This window comes from Somniosus microcephalus, chromosome 4 (assembly GCF_052327205.1).
Source record: "Somniosus microcephalus isolate GS21.2 chromosome 4, FLI_Smic_1.0, whole genome shotgun sequence".
In the NCBI taxonomy this organism is placed as follows: Eukaryota; Metazoa; Chordata; class Chondrichthyes; order Squaliformes; family Somniosidae; genus Somniosus; species Somniosus microcephalus.
This window is the reverse complement of record NC_140990.1, coordinates 86,798,472-86,807,063: the sequence shown is the minus strand read 5'-3', so window position 1 is coordinate 86,807,063 and position 8,592 is coordinate 86,798,472. Positions and strand designations below refer to the sequence as shown.

General features: G+C 47.3%; 1 pseudogene; it reads right to left on the bottom strand.

The window, feature by feature from the left end:
* LOC147119434 (uncharacterized) lies at positions 1-8,096 on the bottom strand (annotated as a pseudogene).
* Positions 8,097-8,592: the final 496 nt, after the last annotated feature.

Below are 8,592 nucleotides of genomic sequence, written 5' to 3'. Positions count from 1 at the left end.
CACTGTGTATCTGACATTTATCCAGAATATTAAACTCCAGCCCAGTTACAGGAGTTATTCTCATCAGCAGAAACAAACCTCACCTGTCAGAATGAACATGGTTCAGTCCTGGATGTGATTAACAGCAACAATAACAGCAGAATCCAATCCTTGCAGTCACTTGTGAACTCGCTGGTGTGTCAGCAGGTTGGATGACCAAGTGAATCCCTTCCCACAGTCAGAGCAGGTAAATGGCATCTCCCCAGTGTGAACTCGCTGGTGTCTCAGCTGAGTGGATGACTGAGTGAATCCCTTCCCACACACGGAGCAGGTGAATGGCCTCTCCCCGGTGTGAACTCTCTGGTGTCTCAGCAGTTGGGATGACCGAATTAATCCTTTCCCACACACGGAGCAGGTGAATGGCCTCTCCCCAGTGTGAACTCACTGGTGTCTCAGCAGATCTACAGGAAACTTTGTGATATCCGGCACCGACGGGACCGAGCTGTTGCCGTCCCATCAAAACTGCCGGACAAACCAGCGCTAATGTTGAAACATACGGAGCTCGCCGTATCTGGCAACAAACCCTGTTGCTTAGTAACAGCTTCTAAACAGTCGGCCGTACCTTGCAAGCGTCTCTGTAGCTTAGCAACAGCTTCAGCGAGACCTTGCAGAGCCTGACTGGTGAAAAAAAAGCAACGAAAAGAAAAAAAACCTAACGAAATGGCTCCTGATTTTTGCCGGTGGATCGAGCATTCCGGACAGTTAACCTCCGGATAAACCAAAGTTTCCTGCATTGTGCTTTTAAAGATCTTCTCACACTTAGCACATTTGAAGGGTCTCTTTTCAGTGTGAACAAGTTGGTGTTCAGTGAGGTTGGTTAATCGAGCAAATCCTTTCCCACACACAGTGCAGGTGAATGACCTCTCCCCAGTGTGAACCCGCTGGTGTCTCACCAGCTGGGATGACTGACTGAATCCCTTCCCACAGATGGAGCAGGTGAACAGCCTCTCCCCGGTGTGACTGCGCCGATGTGTTTCCAGCCATTACAGGGCACTGAATCCCTTCCCACAGTCCCCACATTTCCATGGTTTCTCCGTGGTGCGGGTATCCTTGTGTCTCTCCAGGTTGGACGATCAGTTGAAGCCTCGTCCACACACAGAACACGTGTACGGTTTCTCCCCGCTGTGAATGATGGGTGTGTGTGTCTCGGTGCTTTTCCAGTCACACTGATGTTTGAAATCTTTTCCCACAGACAGAACAGGCAAACATTTCTCGTTCCACATTCAAAGGCTGATGATATTCCTTGTAAAAGCAGTTTACAAAAGAGATCACTAAGTTCAGGAAAAAAATATAGAACAGATAATTCTAGTTTCTATGGAACATTCTTTCCTCTCTTATTACATAGAATTACATAGATTGTACAGCACAGAAACAGGCCATTCGGCCCAACTGGTCCATGCGGTGTTTATGCTCCACACGAGCCTCCTCCCATCTCTCTTCAGCTCACCCTATCAGCATCTCCTTCTATTCCTTTCTCCCATGTGTTTATCCAGCTTCCCCTTAAATACATCCCTGCTCTTCGCCTCAACGACTCCCTGTGGCAGCAAGTTCCACATTCTCAGCACTCTCTGGGTGAAGGAGTTTAATCTAAATAGGACTTTCCTGGGCAGCCAATCAGCACTGCTGCCTCTTTTGTGCATTTCCTGGCGAGGCTAAACAGTTGATATTTTCTGATCGAAAAGAGCTGAGTTCGGCAGCATTAGTCCTGTTTTGTCTCCTTTGGAGACCAGGTGTACGAGCAGAGTGAGCGCAGCCTTCACAGCAACCGGAATAAAATTGTTAACAGTTGTGAAGGAACTTTGTGTCAGTGCCCTGGACCACAAACAAAGTATGTGTGTCGATTATTGTCTGACTACGTTACTGTGACGTTTTAAAGGTGCTATATAAAGGTAAGTTGCTGTTGGTTGAGTGTGCAGTGTGTAAATGCTGCCCTTCTCACAGCCTGTAAAAGGAGTTTACAAAAGCCATCACTGTGAGTCCAGGATAGAAATTGACAAGATTCTCTCCTCCTGGTTCCTGGCCAAGGGGGCCACGCATGCGCCCTGCTGCCCCCTGAGCCTCTCAAGATGGCGGCCGTTAACCCGGGCCTGTCACCGGGAGAAAGCCCCGCAGCTGCCGCCCCGCTCGGGGCAAACGCCCGGCCCGGAGGCTCTTGTTCGGGGCCTGAGGCCCACCCCGGGTGTTTGTGAAGCGGGTAATGTTGAGTGTTTTAATAATGGGGCCTGGGGTCGCACTCGGGGTGTGAGCAGCCCGCGTCCCCCCGGGGTTTATTTAAAAAAAAATGTTAATCAAACATATTTATTTAAATATGGTAGTACTTGTTACAACTCATCAATTACATAATAAATCCATTAAATTCATTAGCCGCAATAAAAGAAAGCCTTAAAAACAGCTTTAGGGTTAACAGTATAAATGCAGTGGTAAATTTTACAGACAAATCAATATTAACAGTACAGGTACCCATGGTGAAAAACAATTTTACGCCAGTCCTATTGGCAATCTAGTGACTCTTCATTTTTGCTTGGTATTACCTGTTGTCTTTTTTTTTTTAACATTCAAGTACAACAGTACTTATACAACTCATCAATTACACAGTAAATCTATTACATTCATTGACCACAATAAAAAGGATAAAGCCTCAAAAAACAGCTTTATGGTCAACAATATAAATACAGTAATAAATTTTTACAGGTAAATCAATAATGTTTACAGTACAAACTGTAGTGTATGTACCTTTAAGAGAGAACTACTTTTACAGCTCCTGTATACTGTAGTACCGGCAGTGACCACACCTGTCTATAAGCCTTGAGCATGCCTCTGTACCCCAGTCTTGAGACTACCCTACTCCAGTAAATACCTGTTGATTAAGTTACAGCATCCGTGTGGTTATTGAAAAACATCATACTCTCAGAATCACGAATCTAACAGTGGTGACGAGTGTCGATTCGAATCTACCTGCAACTCTGCATTTCCCTTCGAGGATTCGCTCCGGGAGGGCGGTGGAAGAAAGTCGAAGCCAGAAACACGGGCGTCGACCACGAGCACCGCCCAGTCATCCGGCAGAGAGTGAACATCGCAAGGGAGGCTGTGGAGAGCCGGGCTTGGTTCCCCAGCCACGACGATCAGCAATAGACTGACGACAGGTACAGCGCAGACCCTTCCCGGAGAGCGGCGGCTGGAGCCGACCGACGGCGGAGAGAAAGCCGAGCAGCGTCGACGGGGTAAGACAGAGGGTGAAGCGCACAGGGCGCAGCCGGGGGTTGAAAACCGAGCAGCGTCGAGGAAAAACAAAACGGAGAGAGGGTAAAGCAACAGCCGGGTCCAGGACCGAGCGGCGGAAACAGGAAAGGCGCACAAAAAAAAAACGCACAGAGCACAGCCAGGGCTCAAGGGCTGAACAGTGTCCGTGGGGAGAAGAAGGGAGAGCGCGGGAGACGCCATTCAGCCGCGGAGAAGAAGGAAGAGCGTGGGAGACGCCATTTTTAGAAGCCGCAGCAGAGAAGAAGAGCGAGCGCAGGAATGAAGGAAAGCGCAGGAGACGCCATTTTGTGCCAGCGGAGAAGAAGGGGAAGCGCGGGAGACGCCATTTTTGACAGTTAAATCACACCCAGGGATGCAGAAGAGTGGCAGTATCTCTACGTTCGACAATGAAGTCAAAGATTGGGCGACATATGTGGAACGTATTGAGGTGTACTGCAGGGCGAATGAAGTGCCAGATGCGAGGAAAGCACAGGTTTTGTTAAATTCCATGGGTGCAAAAATTTATGGGTTACTGCGAAACCTAATAACCCCAGAGAAGCCTGTGAACAAGAATTTCGAAAGCATAGTAGAAATCCTACAGGACCACTTAAACCCCACACCGCTGCTGATAGCAGAACGATTTAAGTTCCATAAAAGGAACCAACACAAAGACGAAAGCAATGCTGAGTACCTAACGGAACTGCGCAAGCTATCGAAACACTGCCAGTTTGGAGCGGGACTAGCAGATACGTTAAGGGACAAGTTTGTGTGTGGGCTGCAAAGTGAAGGAACCCAGAAACGGCTTCTATCAGAAAAGGATCTTACGCTGGACAAGGCTTTCAGTATGGCAGTATCACACGAAGCAGCCGCAAGGGGCGCTGCAGAGATACAACGGAGACCGCAAGAATATGGCACCAATGAAATGTCCTATGGAACAGGGAAGTGCTATCGCTGCGGCAGAACAACACATGACCAGAAGGAATGTTGGTTCAAGGACCAAGTGTGCAGACAGTGTGGAAAAGCAGGACACATAGCAAGAGTCTGCAGGTCTGGGAAAAAAAACCAACAGTAAGAAATCTCCACAGGAGAAGTACAAAAAGGTACACCAGGTGATGGACAGTAGTTCAGACGAACAGAAAAGTGACACAGACTCCGGAAGCAAGGAGCTGGGTTGTCTGAAACTACATAAGGTAACCAAAATGGAGGATCACCAGACTATCTGGGTTACACTCAAGATAGACGGAGTCCAAGTGAAAATGGAATTGGACACAGGATCAGCTCTAACAGTCATAAACCAAAGGGACTACATGCGGCTATTTTCACATATACCCTTGAAAACTACAGAGATTGTCTTGAAGACGTACACGGGGCAAAAAGTCTACCCCAAAGGAAAAATAAGGGTGAAAGTGATATATAAAGGCCAGGAAATACCTAAAATGGATATATATGTATTGCCAGATGGAGGACCACCACTGCTAGGACGTGAATGGATCCGGAAGATACATTTAGATTGGCATTCCATACAGGCACTGAAGGTGGAGGCCAAAAAGGATGACGATGTCACACCTGGACGACTGTCAAAAATGCCAACTGACGCAAAAGAAGTGTTCCAGGAGGGACTAGGAACAGTAAAAGGAATAACAGCAATGATTAAAATAGAGGAAAATGCAAGCCCAAAGTTTCTGAAGGCCAGACCAGTGCCTTATGCGATCAGACCAGCGGTTGAAGCAGAGCTGGAAGGGTTGGAACGTTCAGGAGTACTGTCCAAAGTGGACTGGAGCAAATGGGCTACACCCATCGTTCCTGTAATGAAGAGGTCGTTGAGTAATACGCCTGGGGAACCAAAGAAGGTCCGCATCCGTGGGGATTTTAAGGTGACAGTGAACCCAGTCCTTCACACGGTGCAATATCCGCTTCCACGAATTGAGGATATTTTCGCCTCGCTATCTGGTGGTAAACGCTTCACCAAAATTGATCTAGCCCAGGCGTACTTGCAAATGGAGGTAGAAGAAGCTTCAAAACATTACCTTACGATTACACGGCTGGTGTTCGCGGTAGCATCGGCTCCGGCTATTTGGCAAAGGGCGATGGATCAAGTCCTGCAAGGGATTCCAGGGACCCAGTGTTATTTGGACGACATCCTGGTCACGGGCGAAAATGACAGTGATCACCTCGCCAACTTGGAGAAGGTGCTCACCAGATTAAAGGAATATGGGCTACGAGCTAATCACAAGTGCGAGTTTTTCCAGAAGCAGATCTCGTATTGTGGCCACGTCATCGATGAAGAGGGGTTACATAAGTCCCCTGAAAAGATTGAGGCAGTAGTCAAGGCTCCAGCACCGGAAAATGTGTCACAACTGAGGTCGTTCCTCGGGCTGGTAAACTACTACCATAAGTTCTTACAAAAATTGTCCACGGTATTACACCCACTGAACACCCTACTGCAAACAGGGGTACCATGGAAGTGGAATGACGAACGTAGACGAGCTTTCCAGAGGTGTAAAGAATTGATCACATCAAAAGAGGTGTTGGCCCATTTCAACCCAGCACGTCCAATTTGTTTGGCATGTGATGCATCACCCTATGGTATTGGAGCGGTGCTGTCGCACAAATTCCCAGACGGGTTGGAGAGGCCAGTAGCCTTTGCGTCTCGGTCACTAACCTCAGCCGAGCGCAACTACGCCCAGATTGACAGGGAGGCCCTCAGCCTAGTTTGGGGAGTAAAAAAATTCAACCACTATCTGCATGGGCAGAAGTTCACCTTGCTGACTGACCACCAACCACTTGTCTCCATCTTTAATCCTAAAAAGGGTGTTCCAGTGATGACGGCACAACGGTTACAAAGATGGTCCCTGTTTCTGGGGGCGAATCAATATGAAATAGAATATAAAGGCACGAAACAGCATGGAAACGCTGATGGGCTATCGCGCCTGTCACTGCCTACTGTGGAGGAAGCACCAGCAGTGGACCCTATCGAGATATTTTATTCGTCAATAATTGAACGATTGCCAGTAACGAACGCGGATATAGAGGAGACCCGCAATGATCCGACGCTGTCTCGGGTATTTGATTTGACGGTGAGGGGATGGCCAACACATGGCGACTCACTGTTGCCAGCATTCTCATCCAGAAGAGAACAGCTGTCAGTATGCCAGGGGACAGTGATGTGTGGATCCAGAGTGGTGATTCCACCCAAGTTAAGGGAGAGAGTGCTAAATGAGCTACATGAAGGTCATCTGGGGGGAGTGAAAATGAAAAGCCTTGCTAGGGCTTATGTGTAGTGGCCGGGAATCGGTCAACAAATCGAAGACCTAACCAAGAGCTGCTCAGGATGCCAGAAGGGCCAAAATGCACCACCACATGCCCCTCTACACCCATGGGAGTGGCCCTCCTCTCCATGGCAATGGGTGCATATTAATTTTGCTGGTCCATTCATGGACTCAATGTTCTTAATAGCAGTGGATGCTCATTCGAAGTGGCCTGAGGTGATAAAAATGTCCTCAACCACTACAGAGAAAACGATTGCAGTCCTACGGACCATATTTGCCAGAAACGGCTTGCCAGAGCAGATTTGCTCTGATAATGGACCACAGTTTGTGTCCGAAGAGTTTCGAAAATTTATGAGAAGGAATGGGGTAAGGCATTACACATCCGCCTCGTATCATCCAGCCACAAATGGATTGGCTGAGAGGTTCGTACAAACCTTTAAGAAGGCGATAAAGGCCATGTGCGACGATGAAATTCCACTACAGCATAAGGTGGACAATTTCTTATTAGCCTACCGAAACGCGACACATGCAATTACCAACCAGACCCCGGCCATGATGTTCTTTAACCGAAGGTTGAGATCTCGTCTGTACTTGCTTAGACCAAATGTGCGAAGAAATGTTGAGGATAAACAATTCCAGCACATCAATGAGAAGCCGACAAGAAGCTTCAATGTAGGACAACCAGTCTTGGCCCGTGACTACCGAACAGAGAAATGGCAACCCGGAACGATATGCACACGGCAGGGGCCATTAATGTACACAGTGGATGTCGGGGAGAACATTGTGAGACGCCACGTTGATCAGATCTTAGCGTCACAGGAACGAGTCAACCCCATGTCTTGCGTACCTGGGGATGAACCCGGCATACCGGTAGCATCTACCTCCGAACCAGTAGCAATGGAACCCGATAAACTAACCGATGAAAAGGGGCCAGAATCGCCTCCGCACCAAGAACAAGAAACTCAGGAAAGGCGCTATCCAGAAAGGATCAGGAAGCCGCCCCAAAGACTGAATCTATAAATGGACTATTGTTGTTTAATGTACATGTTAAAAGTGTTAATTGTTATTTGAATATTATGGGTACTACTAATCTAAAAGGGGAGGAATTGTAGTGTATGTACCTTTAAGAGAGAACTACTTTTGCAGCTCCTGTATGCTGTAGTACCGGCAGTGACCACACCTGTATATAAGCCTTGAGCATGCCTCTGTACCCCAGTCTTGAGACTACCCTACTCCAGTAAATACCTGTTGATTGTAAAGTTACAGCATCCGTGCGGTTATTGAAAAACATCATACTCTCAGAATCACGGATCTAACACAAACTGCCACTATTTAATAAACCAAGAAAAGAAAGAACCCGTATACACCAGTCCTACTGGCATCGCTCAATCATTCGGGCATTCATTCCTCCGTTCGTTTGCTCAAGCGTAAATTCCATTGTGCATGTCTGTGTGCATGCATGTCATTTGTCTACCTGCGTGCATGCGTGCGTTCGTTCATCCGTCCTGACAGGCCTCACGCTCACCCAATAGGATTGCCGACCTTCATCCTGCAGAGCGAGGGCCCTTCATCCAGTCGAACATAAGTTCCATTGTGTATGCGTGTGTGCGTGCGTATTATTTGTGTCCGCATGCATGCGTTCACTTGAGCATTCGTTCGTTCGTTTAAGGAAGGCTTTAACACTAAATAACACCACAATATACAAAGTCCCATAACCATATCAGAAATCAATTAAAACTTCAAGTAAACTACTTTTAACCAGAACCCGAAACTTCTTCAATAAAACAAGTAAATACCAGTTCTACGCCAGTCCTATTGGCACTCTAATAACTCCTCATTTTCACTTGATGTTATCCAACCATATAATGTCATAATCCTTATCCAGTCTTCAACCTTTCCACAGAAAAGAAGCCGACCACTTTCTCAAATCCCGTAAAAGAAAACAAGTACTCAAATTTCCTTCTTCTTGCTGTTATCATTCACAGGACCCAGCCATCAAGACATTCATTATTCCTTGCCGATATTACTTTGTTTTGCCTTTTAT